Here is a 22029-nt window from a genome sequence, read left to right on the forward strand (position 1 = left end):
TTTTTTTTTTTTTTAGCAATCTATCCTGTCTAATGTACTAATGTACCGGTTGTCCTTTTTCTATGTGGCTGTGCAATCTTTTATTCATTATCTTCAAGAATACAGTGTAGCCTTTGTGATGCTATATTTTGCTGTATTTTATGAAAGAGATGATCTGTAAAGGTGGTTGGAATGTGAGCATTTGTGAGGATGTGTGGGCATACTCCTTAAGAATATAAAGATTCTTAAGTAGTTTTTCCTCATCTTATTTCTGTCTTAGAGGTACTTTGTTCAATATCAGGGTAACAATGAGTGATTGATTTCATTTTAAGCAGAATTTTTTTTTTTTTGGGGGGGGTAGAAAGTCCTATACTCCCTGGGCGGGCACATTACCTGATATTTAGTGAGCCAACTATATATAAAACAGTAAACTTAATTATTGGACTGAAAAAACAGCAACAACAACGACAAAAAAAAACATGCTGCTGAGGCAATTGTGACTGATAGTTACCCTATAGGACAGAGTCCCATAGGGTTTTCAAGGAGCTGCTGGTGGATTTAAACTGCCAACCTTTGGTAAGCAGCTGGACACCTAACCACAGCACCACCAGGGCAGAAGGTGGCAAATGACATTTTGGTTTTGTTAGACTGAACATTTGCACTTAAGAAGAGGCTGAGTACAGCATTAAGAAGGAAAATGTGAGGAAGTTATTTTGCATACAAGGAATTTAGGTATGGTCAAATATATTATTGTTAACTTACTTGCTGCTACCCCTACTAGGTCTTCCTCTTTGCTTTCACCAATGAAATATGAAAGAAAGTGACAGGTACTATCTCTGAACAAACGTTTAACATCCCTGCATGGCTTCCCCCCGCCTCTGGTTGGTGTGATCCGGAACTATGTTAGCTTTGATAGCAGAACGAGGAGGTTGCAGAGTCTAGCCTTTCACCCACAGTTGACATAAACATGAGCAAGAAATAAACTTTTATTGTTAAAACTGTGAAGATTTTTGGGTCATTTGTTTCTGCTATTTAGCCTAAGCTGACTGGGCTCAGAGTGTTTAGATAGCTTGCCTAAGATCACAGGGTTAGTTGTTGAGTCAGGACGTGAACTCAGGAGGTCTTAACTCCAGAACCTGTGCTTATAACCATTCTTGTGTAGGAGGAAGAATTTCTGGCCACCTGTGTAAGGTAGAAGGAAACAGAGACTGAAGACAAGGAGATTATTTAGAAACACTCTGAGTATGAATCTGGAAGAGGATGTCCATTTAGGAGCTATGATTTGTGTAGAGTGGGTGCCTAATGAATAGCACTTAAAAACGTGAATGAATGAGTCTTTCTGACTACAGTTGACAGTAGGGGCCGCTATCATCAGCACATTCTGGGTAGTCATTTTCTTTACTGTAATTCTTGGCTTTGCCCACACGTCATTGTTGGCAGGATCATTGAGTCACAGACAGTTGCCCTGAGGATGGCTTTCCTGTGAGAATGGCTTAGCCTGCATGTCTTGGTCATCTCGTGCCACTATAACAGAAATACCACAAGTGGATGGCTTTAATAAAGAGAAATTTATTTTCTCACAGTAGGCTAGAAGTCCAAATACAGGGCCTCAGCTCCAGGGGAAGGCTTTCTCTCTCTGTCAGCTCTGGAGGAAGGTCCTTCTCATCAATTTTCCCCTGGACTAGGAGCTCTGCTCAGGAACCCCGCATCCAAAGGATGCACCCTGCTCCCGGTGCTGCGTTCTTGGTGGTATGAGGTCCCTAACTCACTACTGGCTTCCCTTTCCTTGTATCCCTTATAAGATAAAAGGTGGTGCAGGCCACACCCCAGGAAAACTCCCTTTACATTGCATCAGTGATGTGACTTTAGTAAGGGTGTTACAATCCCATCCTAATCCTCTTTAACATAAAATTACAATCACAAAATGGGGGACAACCACACAATACTGAGAATCATGGCCCGGCCAAACTGATAAATATTTTGGGGGGACATAATTCAATCCATGACACTGCACTATCCAAACAGATGGAGGGCACCCTGCTCTTTGCCAGATACTCAGTTGGCATTGTCATGGCCTTCATTGCCTTTTCCCATGCTTTCTTTAACAAGTTTAGCACTGTGAACTGAAAATTCATTTATTCTTCCTTCATGCTGCTTGTCATGCCCAACCGAAAATCATCCTGGTGTTACCTTTTCCCTTGCCCTTTCCTTCACCTTTTCTTTTGCATTTGGCACTAACGATGGCACAGGGGGTTATTAAAAGATAAAAAGAGTCTCTCTTCAGTTTTGCAAATGCAAAGCTTTTCTGATGAGGTGTCACATAGAACCTGGGAACACAAGCCCAAATTCCCAGTTTACGCTCCCTGCTGCCTAAATCCTCATGCTAAAAAGGAGTCAGCGAATTTAATGCCTATGATTGCACTTTGTGGATTGAAGAAAGACATGTATGTCATCAGCAGCTGGAAAACATAGGGGAATTGGAAAAGAACAGAGGAGGAAAAAAAGCATAGGACAGGTGGAATAAGCAAGGAAAAGGAGTGGTAAGAAATAAAATGTATCACCTTACTTTGCATTAAAGTCGTGCATTTTTATTTTAAAGATGCCCCCTTAAAACTATTTATTTGATAATGTGATAGAAGCCAATGTCACGTTCAGTAGATAAAATTGGTATGATATTCTTGAATGTAATTTTTACAGGAATGAATAATTTTGTGAAATACCCAATATAGGCTTGCATAACTAAGCCAAATTTAAAGAAATGGTCCAATGGGAAAAACCTATCTCTGGTAAGTATTATACCTCTCATAATGTGGTCATCTTATAAATTACGATAACTAACCTAGAAAGAAGATTCAGGGAGGCTGAATGAAGTCTATGAGATCATGATGAACAACAGTTCAGGTCCATGGATGTTTATGGAGGAGCTATCGGTTTCAACCCATATGTGAAGCCCCAAGAATGTAGAACAGAAAATCAGGTAGAAAGAAGGTGGTTGTAGGAATGCTTGGAAGACTTTGTGGATGATGTAAAGGATGTGCTGAGTCTTAAATGAGCAGAATTTGGTCCTATGAAGAAAGAATTACGGTCAGAAGAAAAGGAAAGGTCTCTGAAGAGCAAAAAACTGTTTAGAATTACCAGAGCTTAAAATGTGAAGCAGAGAGTGAGGGCTGGGAAGTAAGTGAGAATCTTGTGGTACCTTTGCTCAGCATTAGGGTGTTTAAGAATTACATTATTCCAAGGAAAGGAACAAGTTCAAGAATATTTCAGACAAAATTCTAAAAATTCATAATAAATTAGCAGCATGTTTTGGGACATGTTTGATGTCACTATTAGGACTATTACGTACTTCTTATATTCTTATACATAAATGGTATCAATCTTATTCACTTATATCATTACTCAGTGGCCATTTTGTGTGCAATATATTCATGGCAAGAAATACAAGAGAAGTGTCAAAACAGTAATATTTAAGTGTTAAATGCAGGACACAGAAATAAGATACTATGAATTCAGAAGAAAGAGAAAACCTCTGTGGATTGAGGGAAGTCCTTTCATTTCTATTGCTCTTCCTGCCTCTCTTTTATTCCCTTTCCCTTCATTTCCTTCCATGATTATTTACTCGTCTCTGTGTGCCAGGATATATGCCAAGTACTGGGGATATAGTGGTAAACAGAAATAGACATATATTCAACAACCACCCCCCAAACTCTATATTTATAATAGACATAGATAGCTGTTGTAGTTGACTCTGACTCATGGCGATCTTACGTTCAATAGAATGACGCATTGCACCAGAAAGGAATGAATGAGAATGATGACACATTGTGAAAAACGTAACCAATATCACTGAATAATTTGTGTAGAAATTGTTAAATGAGGACTTAATTTGCTGTGTACACTCTCACCTTAAATACAATCAAATATTGTTAAAAAAATAAATAAAAGAATGAAAATTTGCCAGGTCCTGTATCATTTTCACAAGCATTACCGTGTTTGAGTCCACAGTTGCAGCTGTTGTGCCAATCCATCTCACTGAAGCTCTTCCTCACCCTCGCTGGCCTTCTACTTCACCAAACAAGATGTCTTCCTACAGTGGATTGATCCTTCGTGATGACATGGCCAAAGGAAGCGAGCCAGACGATGTTCTGTTGTGATTCGTAAGGTTTCCATTGGCTAATTTTCAGAAGTAAATCACCAGGCCTTTCTTCCTAGTCTGTCTTAATCTGGAGGCTCCACTGAAACCTGACCACTGTGGGTGACCCTGATGGTATTTGAAATACTGATGGCATAGCTTCTTGTATCATAGCAACAGAAAAGCCACTGTGGTATGACAAAATGATAGATAGGTGGTGGATGATAATAATGTCATTTCCAAAAAAAGCGCCCTCCATTAAAAGGAGGCATAAACGAGGCAGAGTGGGATAAGAGAAAACCTTTCTGGGGATTGTCTTTAGACTGGCACTTGAAGCCTGATGAGGAGAAGACAGAGAGGATTCCTGGAGAAGGAGTAGGTGTGGACAGATGTCCAAGGGCAGCCAGAGACATCCAAGCTTGGTTAAGTGATGTGGCAAAAGGCAGAGACTCCCAAAGCAGAGCCCAGAAGATTCATTTGGTCCCATAGAAGAGTCATGTGATATAATTTTTCTTCTTTAATTAATCCATATGAAAGCCTTTGTATTTTTTACTTCTCTGACACCATTAAAACCCATCCTTTTCTTCTCATCTTACTTTTTATTTTAGTTGTTCCAGTGGGACCTAGCAGGCTCTTTATTTTTGCTTTTCTTATTTATGTTTGTTGTTATTTGCTGTCAAGTCAATTCTGAGTCATGGCTGCCCCGTGTGTGCAGAGTAGAGCCGCTCCATAGGTTTTGAAGGCTGTGACCTTTCCAAAGCAAATTGCCAGGCCTGTCTTTTGAGGCATCTCTGGGTGCGTTTGAATCGCCAACCTTTTGGCTAGTAGTGGAGCACTTAACCATTTGGATTACCCAGGAACTCCTACTTTCCTTTAACAGATAATTAATTTGGATGCCACTTATTTGGAACTTATTTTGACACAAACCAAAAAAACAAAAACAAACTTGTTATAAAGCCAATTCCAACTTGGGCTAAAATGGATAGATCATACCATGCTTGTGAAAGAAGCAAAATCATATTTCTTTCTGTTTATTATATGATTTATCCTTTAATTTAGTTATATCTCATACTGTACAGTGATGCCAAAGGTTAATGTGCTCAGTTGCTAACTGAAGGTTTGGGGGTTCGAATCCACCCACAGGCATCTCAGAAGATAGGCCTAGATAGCGATCTACTTCTAAAAAAAATCAGCCATTAGAAGCCCTATGGCACAGTTTTACTCTGACACACTGGGTTGCCATGAGTCAGCATCAACTTTATAGCAACTGGTTTTTACTACAACTCCTAAAACGACTTTGGCCTTTTTAATATGGTCATTTCCATGGCAATCTTGGTCCATTCATCAGTGTCACTATGGCTACAAGACTGAGTTTCTTACTGAAGGCATTTGGCTAGTTGGGGCCCAAGGATTGGACATAACCATATTACCTCTGGGCTGCTGGCCAGACACTGAATATCACGATGCCAATGTTTTTCCTTTTCTATATTTAACAAATGGGTCTATTAAACTCTGTTCAGTGTCTAGTAGCTAGTGAGCAGGAAGAGGAATACGATAGGTCCCGGGTGAATCATGGGGCTATTCTAAGGTTGCAGGACTCTTTCCTGCTTTTCCCTTGCCCAAACCCAAGGAGCAGCTCTGCTGGAGAAAATCACAAAGCCAGGCTGACTGATTCAGAATTCAGAAACCAAGTGGGCACTCGGTGCTGTTTGGGAATCCTGTTAAGTTTTTCCATCTCCCTGAGATGACTGTAGCATATCATCTCCTTCTTCCTCAAACCTCCCACACATCCTCCTACTTCTGATGACCCAGACTCATACTTCATTGAGAAAATAGAAGTCATTAAAGCGAACCTACTCATCTTCCCGCTACCAGTCTTGTCAACTCGCTGCATCTGCCTCCAAACTCTCCTTTCTCCAAAACGAAGCAAGTGTTCACCCTCTTTTCAGAAGGGACATTTCTTCACTTGTGCTCTGGATTCCATAACCTCTTGACTTATCATCGAACACTGCTTCTTAAGTTTTTCATGCTTACCTCGGCAGTCCCTTCTCCTGTTCACTTACTCATTCCCATTATCATACAAACACGCTTTAGCATTTTTCATCTTTTAATTTTTTTCACATAACCTTACATCCTGTTCCTGTTGCAACCCTATTTTTCTGATTTCCTTTGTAGCTAAATTCGTGAGTATCCAATCCAATTGTCTTTACCTCCTTATTTTCCATCTGCTCTTCACCCAGAGGAAGACCCTTGATGAAATGGATTGACACAGTGACTGCAACAATGGGCTCAAACATAGCAATGATTGCGAGGATGGCACAGGATTGAGTAGTGTTTTGTTTGTTCTTTATGTGCATGGGGCCGCTATGAGTTGGAACTGACTTGACAGCACCTAACAACATAACAACAACTTCACCCAGTCCATTGTGGTTGTACTCATCTACTGACTGAAACCCTCTTTGCTAAGTTAAATAAAAATAACCTTCAGGCTGCCAAATCCAATAGACTTCTTCCCCTCTCATCTTACTTGGCTTCTCAGCAGTATTTGACAGAGTTGGCACTCTACCTGCTTGGAGCATGCTTATCTCTTAGATTCAGGAATTTCTTTCCCCCTTCGACCTCCTGTGTGGGGTTTTCCTAAAAGTCGGCATTTCTCAGAACTTGTCCTAGGTTTTTTTTTTCCTCTTTTGTCTAAATTTTCCCCTTATATCACCCATTTCACTTGTTTTAAGTGTAAAATTTATGCTTTGAGTTCTTGACCTCTCCTGTGAGCAGAACCTTGTATACCCATTTTATTACTTGCCATCTTCCTTTAAATTATGAACATCTCAAACGTCTAAAACAATTCTGCGTTTCTTGTCTTCATCTGACTTGAGCGACTCTTCATCCAGTTGATAAAGACAAAGTCTAAGACTCGTTCTTGACCTCCCTCTTCCTCACCTTCACATCCAATCTTTTAGGAGGTCTTGGTTCATCCTCTTCTTGCCATCCCCACTGCCACCCTCTTATTTTAGATCTTCAGTCTTTACGCCTGTATTATTAAAAACATTCTCCCAGTGCGTTTTCCTGCTTCCCTTTTTTTTCCCTGTTCTTCAATAGTTTTCTATATAGCAGCAAGAATGGTAACCTTAAAAAATGAAAATTATTATAATAATAACTTTTATTGGGTACTCACTATGCTTTAGGCACTGTTTTATAGGTTTTCATGAAATTATTCAGTTCAACTTCAAAACAATTGGGTAGCTACTAGTATTATTTCTTTTTTGCAGATGAAGAAACAAAATAATTTTCTCAAGTCACCTAGGTAATACATGTTTGAGCACGAGTTGAACCTCTGTTTTCTGTCTGAAGAGCCTGTTCTCTGATTGTTATGATAGATTGCTTAAGTCACACCATGTCTTTTTCCTTCTAAAAGCTGCTCAATTGTTCCTGTTCTCCTAACATTATGAGTCATGATCCTTGGCCCTGCATGAGCTGGCCCTTGACTATTTTTCCAACCTCATCTTGCTACTCTCTCCATTACTCATTCTTCTTTAGTGACTTCTTCCCTCAGTTCTATGCACATCCTCTTCCCTCAGATCAAAACATTCATCCCTCTGTCCATCAGCAGTTAAGCCTTAGGCTGCTAGCCAGAAGGTCAGCAGCTTGGATCCACCAGCTGCTCCTTGGAAACCCTGTGGGGCAGTTCTACTCTGTCCTATAGAGTAGCTGTGGGTCAGAATCAACTCCACAGCAATGGGTTTCGTTTTTTCACGCATCCTTCAACTACCAGCTTATACAAATGGCAACTCCTCTAGATACTGCTCTCTGAAATAAGTACCCTGTACTCTCCGCCCCCCACCCCAAGGAGCCCTGGTGGTGTAGCAGTTAAGAGCTCAGCTCCTAACTGAAAGGTTGGTGGTTTGAACCCACACACACATTGGCTCCATGGCCATCTGCTCCTATAAAGATTACAGTCTAGAAAACCCTATGGGGTAGCTCTACTCTCTCACATAGGATCTCTATGAGTCAAAATCGACTCAATAACATGTAATAACAACAACCCTTCTCCCTTAAGAGAGTGAGTCTCTTAAAAAAAAAAGTTTTTTTTTAAATCTCAACTCTCTTATTTCAATTTACAACCTTTATTTATTATTATTATTGTCTTGTTTCACCTCTAGAATATAAGCATCTTAAGGTCAAGGACTATGTTTGTCCTTGAATTTTTCACATTTCCTGATACAAGGTTGGATTCATGAATGAATGACTCCAATTTATATAGAAAAAAAAAAAAAGACTTAACCTACCTAGGTTTTTAGTCTGGTCTTTGCATGAACTCTAGATCCCTTTTCTCTGCTTTCTCTCCACTGTCCTCTCAATGGGGAAAAGAAAAAAGGGACCGTCCTCAGTTCCAGATGTTCTGAATAATTGCCAGCTTTATTGCCCCCAAGCAGGCATTGGCTGAAGTCTCCACTTGATGCCAGGGAAGATTAAGCAGAACTTGTCCAAACAAAATACAGTCTAGCAACATCTGGTCTCTTTGTGGTGTGGTTTGATGTGCTTACTGGTTGGTGGCTCTTTGTTTTCCCTCCACAGCTCTTTTTTGTTTTTAAAAAATGATAACACTCGGAGTTATTAGAGCTGACACCTGGCACATTGGTCAGGCAGTACAGCTTTACCTTATAATCAGCTCATCATGGAGATGAAAATAACAATGTGCCACAGTGTGGCAATTGTAAGGCTGCAGGAAGCAAAACAATACACAACCTATAATGACAACCCACATTCTGCCAACACTATAGAAAATGAGTCCACAAATTGCCCACTCTAAGCTCTCCCACATGAATGTGTTCCCAAAGATATCCTCGCCTCTTAATTCTAAAGGAATGCCACTAGAGAGATGAAGGGCCAGAGCTCTACAAAGTGTCCTTCTGTATATCTTTTTTCTACAGATTTATGTCAAATTTGCACAGTTGCTGACCTTTGGGATAATCAGGAAGATGGAGGACTCAGAAATCATAACAGCTGTCATTGATTGCTAGGGGACTTAAATGCTATTGTAACCATCTTTCAAGATAGGAGTTATCTTTTTTTTTTTTCTTCTTGTCAGACGAGGAAATTGAAACTTAGTGAAATTAGCCAACTAGTCTAGTAAGTGAGAAAGCTAGAATCCTAATTCAAGTCTGAATGACTACAAAGCCAAGGTGGCACCTGGATGCCACACTCTTTTTGAGATCAAGGGTCATTAATTGTAAGTAACCTGAACACTCAATATATGCATTTGTAAATCTCAAGTCTGGACATGTAACGTGTCATTACCATAGCCTGTTGTGATTTCCAGCCCCTGGCAATGGTTAATTCATTTAGCTCTAAATAAAAAGTTCGAGGTTTGAGCCCACTCAGAGGACTTACTTCCTACAAATCAGCCACTGAAAACCCTATGAAGCACAGTTCTACTCTGACACACATGGATCACCATGAATAGGAGTCGACTCGACAGCAACTAGTTACTGACTGGTTGTGTTTCTAAAATATATTGGTATTCTTGGTTGATTATTTTAATCATGTTAATACCAAAAACAAAACAAAACCTGTTGCCGTAGAGTCATTTCTGACTCATAATGACCCTATAGGACAGAGTAGAACTGCCCTATGTGGTTTCCAAGGAGCACCTGGTGGATTTGGACTGCTAACCTTTTGTTTAGCAGCTGTAGCTCTTAACCACTATGCCACCAGGGTTTCCATCATGATAATAATAGCATATTATTACTGAGGGCTTTATCTGTGCCATGCTTTGCTATATGCCTTATCTTCTTTATAAAAATTTTTTGAGATGGAAGCTATTATCTTCATTTTATAGAAGAGGAAACTCAGGTTAATTAGCTCAGCCAGCTTAGAAAAGTGGCAGAGAATGGGCTGTTGGACTCCCAAAGACATGCTCGTAACCATCACGTCTTCTGGACTTCCATGCATTAACTGTGCTACTGCAAATTCTGTCTCCAGAATTTAAGTTAGAGGTTTCAGGTTGTTATCTGCAGATGTTGGTGGAGAAAATACTGAGGGTTCTGCAACTTCTTGAAGTAACACCAAGAACTAATTTCACCTTTTTAATAGAACGAGAGCCATCTCAATGGCATGGACAACTTGAGGGCAATAGAATTATGAATAATTAACCATAGCAATGGAGTATATATTAGGTGCAATGCATTGTACAAGGAGCAATTCACTGGTAAAGAGAAAAGTGTGTGGCAACCACAGACCCTATTCTCAAGAAGCTATGGAGAAAAAAAATTTTAAGTGTGGAAGGTCCAGTAAATAAATAGCAAGAAGTTAATTTCAGTCATGAATATAGTACCAGTTAACTATGTAAGGGTTTATTGGAGTCAAAAAAAGCTACAATCTAGGAGCTGGTACATAAGTTTTGATCAGGCATCTGAACATTGTAAGATACAGATTATTAGAAGGGGAAGAAAAGTTGGAGAGGAAGCCAAGCATAAATAAGAGCACAGATGCAGGATGTAGCAACTTGGTTGGCAAGCAATTGGCATGACTAGAACCGGAATCTGTGACAGTCAGTGAGGGGAAGAGAGCAGATTTTTACACAGAGTGGGGTGACCTCAGGGTGCTCAGGGGAACTCTGTTCTTTAAATGACCCCAGACTTTGTTTAACCTTAAAAAAACCTGTTGCCATCGAGTCGATTCTGACTCATAGTGACCCTGTAGAACAGAGTAGAACTGCCCCATAGGGTTTCCAAAGAGCGCCTGGTGGATTCAAACTCCTGACCTTTTGGTTAGCAGCCATAGCTCTTAACCACTACGCCACCAGAGTTTCCAGACTTCGTTTAGGCACCTTGTTTGTCACTGTCTCTCAGGAACTCTGTAGGTCTTAAACATGAAGCTGTTTCTTTCTCTGCTTTTATACAACTGACTTATATTTAATCTGTAGTGATCATTGCCAGCTATTAACTAATTATCTTCTAGATAAGCCTTCCCAGATTCAAAGGAGCCTATGCATACAAAATACTACATTTCCTCTTTATGGAGATACTGTGTAATGGCAGTCAAACACTGTTAACCAGCATTTAAGTAATCGACAAGCTGTTGAGTTTCATGACGTGCAAGGCATGGGTCTAGGCACTGTTCATATAAATTCAGTATTTGATTAAAAAAGCACGTGTAATGATTCAGAAATTTCTTTTTCTTTGATATAGAGAGCTGAATGAAACCATTGGGCTTCATTAAAAATGATGGAACTTGGAACTTTTCAGCCAGACAGTGAGTGTGGGTGTTAAGTGGGTTTTCAATGCTATTTGATTCATCAGATTTATCTTGCCATTATTCTGTTATTATTTTTGTCTTTAAAAGTAGAATATTTGGAATGGGAGAATACTTCTTTTATTTTTCAAAATGTTTTCTGTTCTGTGAGAATAGAAACAACGTGAGAGAAAAAAGAATAAATGCCAATGATTCAGAGATGTCAAGAAATGACTGCTTTATAATGCCGAGGTAGCTTAATATATTTGCTGTCATGACTTGAAGGGGCAGATTCAGCCAAACAAGCATGTGTAACAATTGTCAGGTTCAAATCCAGCTATTCAGACTACCACTGCAGCAAGTAGTTCACTGTTAAACTCCCCTCAACCTCAATCACTGGCACACATTAGTTTGTAGAGTAATTAAGAGGAAGCCTTCTGCCTGGGTTTGCATCCCAGCTCTGCCTCTCACTAGCGTACTTCATAGGGTTGTTGTGAGGGTGAGCGGATCAATATGCATGATTTCATTAATGCTAACACTGTCTTTGTAACAATAATGCTGATTTTTTTCAGATGAAAGTTCTAATCTGCCAAGCATTGTGCATATATTATCTCATTTAATGCTCACAATGAAGCCCTGAGTTGGTGTCATTACTTTTACCCTTATTTTATAGTTAGGGCCAAAGGACTTGCTTAGGGTCACACAGCGGAATTTAAAACTAGGCAGTGTGATTTTAGAGCCTTCAACTTTAGTCACTCTGCTGCACTGGCTTGGTCTGTTGTTTGTTGTTAGGTGCTGTTGAGTTGATTCTAACTCATAGAGACCCATGTGACAGTAAAATTCTCCCATGGGGTTTCCTAGGCTGTGATCTTTATGGGAGCAGGTTGCCAGGTCTTTTCTCCAGTGGAGCCACTAGGTGGGTTCAAACTGCAAGCCTTTCAGTTAGCACCAAGCACTTAACTGTTGCACCACCAGGGCTCCTTTGAGTCAGTTCCTAAAGTCCAGTTAGTCATCACACAAGGTGTCCTTCTCTAGGTAGCTGTAGAACCCAGGATGATCAGCTCCCTGTGTAAAATGTTCACATGCTTTCGTGAGGCTAAAATTAGTTTGGTTGGCTTTTGCTGGAAATTGCATTCCAAAGATCCCAATCATTTTACCTTAACCTGGAGATTCTAAGGAAACATGCATTGTAAAACTTTCACATACTGCTCCATGTAGTCTTTCCCATTATTCCCACTTCACACGTAAGAACCGGAGGGTCCGAAAAACTAAATAACTTTCCGAAAGTCAGAGAATGGTTTGTACAAGAAAGCTCTTGATTTCTGGTCTAATGTTCTTTCCATTAGAGGTAAGAACAAGCTAGAGTCAAGATTTCTTTTCCTTGACAAGGTCGGATTTTACAGGGCACTGGCAGGCATCATTTGGGGGTGTTTGGGCTGCTCTCATTTCATACCAACACCTAATCATACAGAAAAACTGTAAATCGATAATCCCCTGGGCTAGTTTTTTAAAAAGGAGCCCTGATGTCCGCAATTGTTAAACGCTCAGCTGCTAACCGAAAGGTTGGTGGTTTGAACTCATCTAGCCGCTCCAAGGGAGAAATGATAATCAGCTTCCATGAAAGATTACAGCTTAGGAAACCCTATGAGGCTGTTCTACCCTGTCCTATAGGGTCACTATGATGAGTCAGAAACAACTGGACAGCACACAACAATAGTTAAAAAAGGAAAAGCCATGCTCAGTTTCTATTTTGCTGTGTATCTTTGACTAAGAAAGAAGGAAATGGTTTACCCCAAGAGCTGTAAGTATATCTCTGTGAAATTTACATGCGCGCTGTGAAATGACCTCTGAGTTCATGTTTCTGGACTGCGTTTCCTACCTATTTGCTGGGTGATGAAACAGGACAGCTGCTTCCTGGGGGTAAGGTGAAGACATAGATAATATGTAGCCCCTTCCAACCACTGGAGGGGAGTTTCTACAGTAGAATCGAAAGACCCCTTCAGCTTCTGCCCCACTGATGGCTTCTTAAAAGATCTGTTTGCACATTCTTTTCCTGCTTGGTAATTAGCACACAGCTGTCTCAACTTAAAAGCAAGGAATCCCTTTGAAATCCTCCCTATCCTCCTTGAAATGTGCTACTGAAACGTGCTAATTAGTAACTGGACTTAGGACAACACGGGCATGTGTTTCCCGTGAATACTGTAGAAGGAAGAGGAGGAGGAATATGAACATCTGTTTAGCTGCATATGTGTATGAGTGCTTTTCTAATTTTCAAAGCGACATTTTTAATGAAAATCTACCTACCCAAGTGTGCTTGGGAGCCAGTAGCTAAGGACCAGACCCCCCACGCGCTGACCTCTTTGTCTTCATTTGTGCTCCCTGTTCCAGCTTGTCAATATTTCTGGGTACAGAGAGCAGAGCCAGTGGGGCATTCCCTCTCTGCCTCAGCAAATGGACTTCCCTGTCAGCATCCCCTCACTGTTCGCCATAGCCTCAGGAACCATAGGGCTCCAGGGAAATTAAAAAAACAAACAAAAAAAACCCCTTTCTTCCCTTTGGAGACCACTGTCCCAGAGTAGGTAGATAGCCACATAGGTCTGTAACACTTAGCACCTCCTGGGATTTGAGGAGAGTGGAGAAGCATAATGTGGTGGTGTTGTTAGTTGCCGTTGAATTGGCCTTGACTTATGGCAGCTGCATGCACAATGAAAAAAATACTGCCTGGTCCTGTACCATCTCCATGACAGGTTACGGATCAGGCTGAAGTACAATGTAGCATTTTGTTAAATGCACTTAGGTGAAAGTAGAGAAGCCACGAGATTAAACTGAGATTATATGAAAATCTGTGTTTTTATTAATAACTTCAAGCAGCAGTTTCCAAGTCTTTAAACTAACATGCTGGCATAGGAAAAAGAACTGGCCATGCCATAGAAGGGATGTTGTTTGATTCTATCGGAGCAAGCAAGTTGAGCATTTATTGACAGAGTGAAGGGGGTTCAAGGGAGGGTAGAGGTCCACGATTCGGAAAAGGGTGGACAGCATCTTCCATCTCAAAGGCCATTCTTCTGGGGTGGTCTGGTAAGGAATCTATCCATCGTGGGAGCTGTTTCATGACACCCCAGAGGTGGCTGCATCCCAGATGTTGTCATATTCTCGCCTCACAGGCTCACAGCTTAAAGTTTTGTGGTGCGTATTTGATAGGTTGAGCTTAGGCCACTTCACTACCACCTGGCTGTAAGGTGGGACGGGAAGAGTCAACAAAGAGTGTGTTCTGTAGACTTCCATCACGGGAAGTGTTGATGGATTTTTTTTTTTCCCCAAAATCACACACAGTGGTGAAAGGATAACTCCCTATGAGGTAAAAAGGTTATTCTTGGGAAGGAAATTTGGTAAACATCTACTACAGGGACCAATAGAAGGAAGATTCTGTATGTTCAGCATCAGTCATTTATGGCTCGATGCTGCCTTGCATGGCCGATGCTCCGAGAGCCCTACCCTGTAGATCTGAATCCCAGAACCCAACAGGTCTTGCTCTGGAAAGCCAATCAATAATTGAGTGTCTTCCACTGCACCAAAGAGCATTACAAGGCTTAGAGGAGAGTCTCATTCTAAGAACTCTGTGTTTCTTCTGCATTAGGTCTCTTTGCTCTTTGATTACCTACCTAGCTCTGACCTATTTCTGTCCTTGGTGTCTGTGGTCTCATGAGCTGCAGCCATCTGACTGGCTTCTCCTCGTCTGTGATTTCAGGCTTTCCCCAGCTGTGTAGGCCGGATAAGAATGACGGGGTTTCTGGGTTTCTCCTTCATGGGTGTTTGCTCTTCTACCACACCAGCTTTCACTATTTGGGCTGTAAGAGACATCATCATCCTTTCTCTTTCCTACTTCTTGAACAGGAAATGGGAAGAAGAGAGAATAAAAATATTTTCTGTTTCTTTCAGGGACAAAGCAGGTTGACTCATGCCATTTGAGCACTCTAAACCTGATACCGACTTACTCTCCAGCTTAGAAGCCTTAACGACTCCCTTCTGCCTGTAGAATTAAGTTCAAACTTCTAGTCGGGACAAAGCTTTCCTGAACCTTGTCTTCTTCCATCTCTCATTTTTCTTCACACACTAGGCTCTAGCTTTACCAATGTACTTTTAGTTTCCCAAACAAGTCATGCTTTTTCACACCTTTACACCTCACATGCACCAGGCCCACCTCTAACATTTGCAGGGCCCAGGGCAAGAGGACACATGAAGACTACAGACCACATTTTTAAATATTTAAATTGCCTATATTAAGTTAACAAATTGTCACATAAAATATGTTTTATGCTTCACCTATGACAAAAAATACCTTCATAACTACCTGGAAAACTAGGTTTAGCTTTTGAATTCTCAGACTTTTTGGAGTTCCACATCAGAATGTTGCAGCACAGGTGAGTACCGACAGCCCCCCGCTCATCAGTTTCTCCTCCCGTTCTTAGATCTGTCCTATGCCACAAAGAGCTTTGCATGGGGGCATATGGGCACTCCCAGCCTGCACATCAGGTGCCATCCACACCCCCACAAAGGGCCATTCCTAAGCAATGAGCTCACAACCAATATGCCCCACCCTTGGGAAGATGGATCTGAGGACAAAGCCCTGCAAAGTGGCCTGGAGCCACTGAGAAGAGGCCTTCTGGGGTCCTGGTTCCTGGAACATAGTCTAGAATGGGGGTTGGCCTTTGGATAGGCATGTCCGCTTGGCCCTACATGATCCCTCAGCTGGGGCTCTCTTGCTGGGTCTAAGGGTAATATTAGCACACATTTTCCCTTTTGCCTACAATGCCCTTTCCTCCTACATTGTCTAATTGACTCATATGTACCTCTTAAGCATCATCTCATATTCCCTCCTTCCTCCAGGAAGGCTTCCTAACTCTCCAGAATGGGTTGCATGTTTCTCTTGAACTGGCTGTAACACTTACATTGTGAATCTGAGTAAGCGATTTAACCCCTTTGTACCTCAATTTCCTTTTACAAAAATGAAAGAGTTGCTTCATGTAGAATTTGACAACAGTGCCTGGTATATGTTGTTGTTGTTAATTGCCATGGAGTTGATCCAACTCATGGAGGCCCCATGTGTGTGGAGTAGTACTTTCTATCCATAGGTTTTTCAAGGCTGTGACCTTTTCCTAAGCAGATTGCCAGGCCTGTCTTCTGAGAAGCCTGTGGGAGGGTTCGAACTGCCAGCCTTTCAGCAAGTAGTCGAATGCTTAACTGTTTGTACCACCCAGAGACTCTGCCGATATATAATAAATGTTGATTATTATTAAGTATAACTATTATTATATACTCACATAGCATCCTGTACTTACTCCTATAGAAATACTTCATACCGTTCCGTCATGATCTTTTTTTTTTCACATCTCTCTCTTTCAGTAGATAATGTGCTTCTTGAAAGCACGAACTTAGCTTTATTTAATTTTGTATTTCTAACACAAATCCCAATATATGTAATTTAGTATGCATTCAATAAACTTGTATGGAGTAGATGAACTGCCTCATGGGGAGGAAGAACCTGTCACTGGGAATGTTCATCCTGCAGCCTGGGATCATCTATAAGAAAAACCACAAGGAGGCTGAACTCCGCTTCTGGGTCCTTCTGACTCTAGGCTGTTAGCAGATTAGATGGGGATGGTAGAACTAAGCCAAAACTGCATCAAAGGGTGGCATACGTAGAGAAGGATTGTCATTCATGTACCAACCCTACCCAGGGATTAGATATGCTTGCACAAGACACTAAACCTATGTCCTAGTAAAGATTTATAATCAAAAACATTCCATTATATAATATTGCATTTGTCTTTACAAGAGCAAAGGATCTGTCAAACATTCATTCAAGAGCTTTGAGACCACCTATTTCTCGGCATTTTTTTTTTACGATCTGGGCAGTATGTCCCAATGTTTTCCTTAATTGGACCTGTTTATTCTGATGACTTGCAGATAAGCAGAGCTCAGGAAATAGGTCAGGAGAAAGGCTTTAATGATGTTTGCTTGATTACAACCATGAAGCCACTCTGCAGAGTCTTCCCCATCATTTACTCAAGTGGTTGCTAAGTAATTTCCAATCCAGTCCCACAATTAGAATGAATGGGCCTGGGTGCTGGTTGGTCAGGAAGCTGTTTCATTCATCATTCATTCATTCATTAGGAGTTGTCAGGAAATGCGATTGGGCATAGCAAAATGCTTTACACCGAATCCAAGAAACATGAAATGAAGGAAAATAGAAAATCCTCGTAAGTGAATTTAATTTTTCTTCTTTTAAAGTTTTCTTCTCTAATTTAGCCATTGTATATTATAAACATGTAATGTTTTAGTGTTTTAGAGCAATACAAGTATGGTTTTTCAAAATGAATTAAAATAAAAACTGAGTATGCATCAATTGGCATAACATAGTTTATTAAAAAAAATGTTCTACATCCTATCTTCATGAGTAGCGTCTGGGGTCTTAAACGCTTGTGAGCAGCCATGTAAGATACTCCACTGGTCCCACCCTGTTTGGAGCAAGGGAGAATGAAGAAAACCAAAGACACAAGAGAAAGAGTAGTCCAAAGGACCAATGGACCACAACTACCACAGCCTCCACCAGACTGAGTCTAGCACAACTAGATGGTACCTGGCTACCATCATTTACTGCTCTGACAGGGATCACAATAGAAGGTCCTGGACAGAGCTGCAGATAAATATAGAACAAAATTCTAACTAACAAAAAAAGACCAGACTTACTGGTCTGACAGAGACTAGAGAAACCTTGGGAGGATGGCCTACAGACACCCTTTTAACTTAGTACTGAAGTTACTCCTGAGGTTCACCCTTCAACCAAAGATTTAGACAGGCTGATAAAACAAAACAAGACTAAAGGGGCACACCAGCCCAGAGACAAGGACAAGAAGGCATGAGGGGACAGGAAAACCGGTAATGGGGAACCCAAAGTCGAGAAGGGGGGAGTGTTGACATGTAGTGGGATTGGCAACTAATGTCACAAAGCAATATGTGTATTAATTTTTTAATGAGAAACTAATTTGATCTGTAAACCTTCATCTAAAGCACACACACACAAAAAAACTGAGCATGAAAGACAATATATTTCCTTTTTTTAGCTTGTCAAATAATAATAGTAATCTTAATATAAAATAACTATTTTTATTATAGCAAACACCTACAGAGTACTTACAATCTATGAGGCACTAAATGCTTTGTGTATATTAACTCATTTAAACCTCACAATGATCCTATGAGGTAGGGATTATTATTCTCCTTATTTTACAAATGAGGAAACTGAGGCATAGAAAATTAAATATTTAGATTAAGGTTTTTTTACCTAGTAAGTGGCAAGGCCAGGATTCAAATCCAGTCCATCTGTTTCTAGAATGTGGGCTTTTCGCAACTATGATCTGTAATGTAAAGAAATATTTAAGGACATATTTCAATAAGATATTAAGAAACAGAAATCTAAAGGAAATAGTAATAACTGTGATACCTATGATGTCAGAAATCACATGATTGAATTTTGCAAGATTAACAACTTCTTCATTACAAATACCTTTTTCCACCAACATAAACGGTGACTATACACGCGGATCTCTCCAGATGGAATACACAGGAATCAAATCAACTACACCTGTGGAAAGAGACGATGGAAAATCTCAATATCATGGGCAGAACTAGGCCAGGGGCCGACTGCAAATCACACCATCAATTACTCCTGTGCAAGTTCAAGTTGAACTGAAGAAAAATAGAACAAGTCCATGACAAAGTACAGCCTTGAGTATATCCCACCTAAATTTAGAGACCATCTGTAGAACAGATTTGACATGCTGAAAACTAATGACAAAAGGCCAGATGAATTGTGAAGTGACATCAAGGACATCATACATGAGGAAAACAAGAGGTCGTTAAAAAGACAGGAGAGAAAGAAAAGACCTAAATGGATGTCAAAACAGACTTTCAAACTTGCTCTTATTGAACGTCAAGCAGATAAAGCAAAAGGAAAAAAAGAAGTAAAAGAGCTGAATGGAAGATTTCAAAGGGAGGCTTGAGAAGGCAAAGTAACGCATTATGATGAAATGTGCAAAGTTCTGGAGACAGAAAACCAAAAGGGGAAAACATGCTCAGCATTTCTCAAGCTGAAAGAACTGAAGAAAAAATTCAAGCCTCGAGTTGCAATACTGAAGGATTCTCTGGGGAAAATATTAAATGATGCAGGAAGCATCAAAAGAAGATGGAAGGAATACACAGAGGCACTATACCAAAAAGAATTGGTCGACATTCAGCCATTTCAGGAGGTAACATATGATCAGGAACCGATGGTACTGAAGGAAGAGGTCCAAGCTGCACTGAAAGCACTGGCAAAAAACAAGTCTCTGGGAATTGATGGAATATCAGTTGAGATGTTTCAACAAACTAATGCAGCCCTGGAAGTGCTCACTCCTGTATGCCAAGAAATTTGGAAGACAGCTACCTGGCCAACCAACTGGAAGAGATTCATATAATCCAAATAATTTGAGAAGCTGGACTATAAGAAGAAGAATGGGGCATCAGGATTAGAGGAAGACTCATTAACAACCTGAGTTATGCAGATGACACAACCTTGCTTGATGAAAATGAAGACAACTCGAAGCACTTATTGATGAAGATCAAAGACCACTGCCTTCAGCATGAATTATACCTCAACATAAAGAAAACAAAAATCCTCACAACCGGACCAGTAAGGAACTTCATGGTAAATGGAGAAAAGATGGAGTTTGTCACGGATTTCATTTTACTTGGATCAGCAATTAACACCCATGGAAACGGCAGTCGAGAAATCAAAAAAGGCATTGCACTGGGCAAATCTGCTGCAAAAGACCTCTTTAAAGTGTTGAAAAGCAAAGATGTCACCTTGAGGACTAAAGTGCACCTAACCCAAGCCGTGGTATTTTCAGTTACCTCATAGGCATGAGAAAGCTGAAAAATGAATAAGGAAGACCACGGAAGAATTGATGCCTTTGAATTGTGGTGTTGGTGAATAATATTGAATATACCGTGAGCTGCCAAAAGAACCAACAAATCTGTCTTGGAAGAAGAACAACCAGAATGCTTCTTGGAAGCAAGGATGGCAAAACTACTTCTCATATACTTTGGATGTGTTATCAGGAGACATCAGTCCCTGGAGAAGAACATCATGCTTGGTAAAGGAAGACCCTCAACAAGATGGATTGACACAGTAGCTGCAACAATGGGCTCAAGCATAGCAACAATTGTGAGGATGGCGCAGGACCGGGCAGTGTTTTGTTCTGTTGTGGATGGGGTCCCCATGAGTCGGAACCGACTCTAGGGCACCTAACAACAACAACGTCTATGGTTGCATGGGTATTTTAAGTTTCTATTTCTGAACAATTCGGTCTTGCTGTCCCAGAAAAATACACTGATATGATAAAAGGCTGATTGTGACAATGGGTTTTTGAGTTTTCTCTAATGAATCACACCTTAATATATCGAGCGTCTGACACGGTGGCCTTTTAGGATTTGGGAATGGCCTCCCCAGATGAAGATGTTTCTGAATGAAGTGAAATTAATTGAAGTTGAACGACGTGCAAGCTGAGGTGTGCTCTATGCCCCTGAAACGCGTGTTGCCATGGCATAGAGATCTTGTCTCCATGGAAACAGGTCAGGGTAGTAACCATTTAAGGTCTGACATGATGACATGATTCTGATTCTGTGTTTGCCCTACATTCTTCTTTTCCCTTGGATTCCCCACTTCCTGAATATACTCCTGTTACATCTGGTCTTATCACAAGTTAATGATAACCAGTTGTCATAGGAAGAAAAAAAAAAAAAAAAAAAGATTTCATCATTCAGTGAACCTTTCTGGAACCTGATAAAAGAAAAAAAGCTGTTCCTATTAATTCACTTGACCGCTCCAAAGGGTGACTCATAGAGGTTTTATTTAAGGGGCTTTTTCTGTTATAGATTATAATTACCTTTATTCCTGGCTTGAGGGTTGGTGGTTAAATGGAAAAAGTAAATAAAATGAAAAGGAATGAGTACCTCTCCTTCCTGTTTTTGCACCTGCTCTTAGGTGTGTATTGGAAAGAAAGGTGGAGGGGGCACATGATGGCGGAAAGGAAAAGGAAAGAGAAGAAAGAGGGGCTGCCTCTATTGTGTTGGGATGACTCAGGAACTGAGCCAAGTTTTTCCTATTTCTTGTGGTCTATGAAGTCCAATATGTTCAGTCTGTTGCTTTTCTTAAAGAATAAAATGATGTAGTGATGTTTATAAAGACATAATATGTCCAATTGAAAGGAGAACAAGTTCAGATATAATTTCTTCAGTTGGTCTATCTATTAAAAAAAAGGAAGTGATAATTAATAATAGAAAACGTATACAGAGTTAAATGTGCCAGGCACTGTTCCATGTGCTATACATCTATTCCCTTGTGTAATCCCACAACAACTCTATGAGGTTGGCATTACAATGATAATTTACGATTATTTTACAGCTGAGGTACAGAGAAGTAAAATAATTTGCTCAAAGACTCAAAGCTATTAACTTTTTTTTTTTTTTTAACCACTTAAAGTTCATGAACTTTCAAGCTTCCCATTATCAAGAGGTGTATTTTCTTAGCCCCTCTTTGGGGTATAGGCATCCGGAGACCATCTGGGGTACCTCCCTGGCCTCTT

The sequence above is a fragment of the Loxodonta africana genome, chromosome 4 (genome assembly GCF_030014295.1).
Source record: "Loxodonta africana isolate mLoxAfr1 chromosome 4, mLoxAfr1.hap2, whole genome shotgun sequence".
NCBI classification, from domain to species: domain Eukaryota; kingdom Metazoa; phylum Chordata; class Mammalia; order Proboscidea; family Elephantidae; genus Loxodonta; species Loxodonta africana.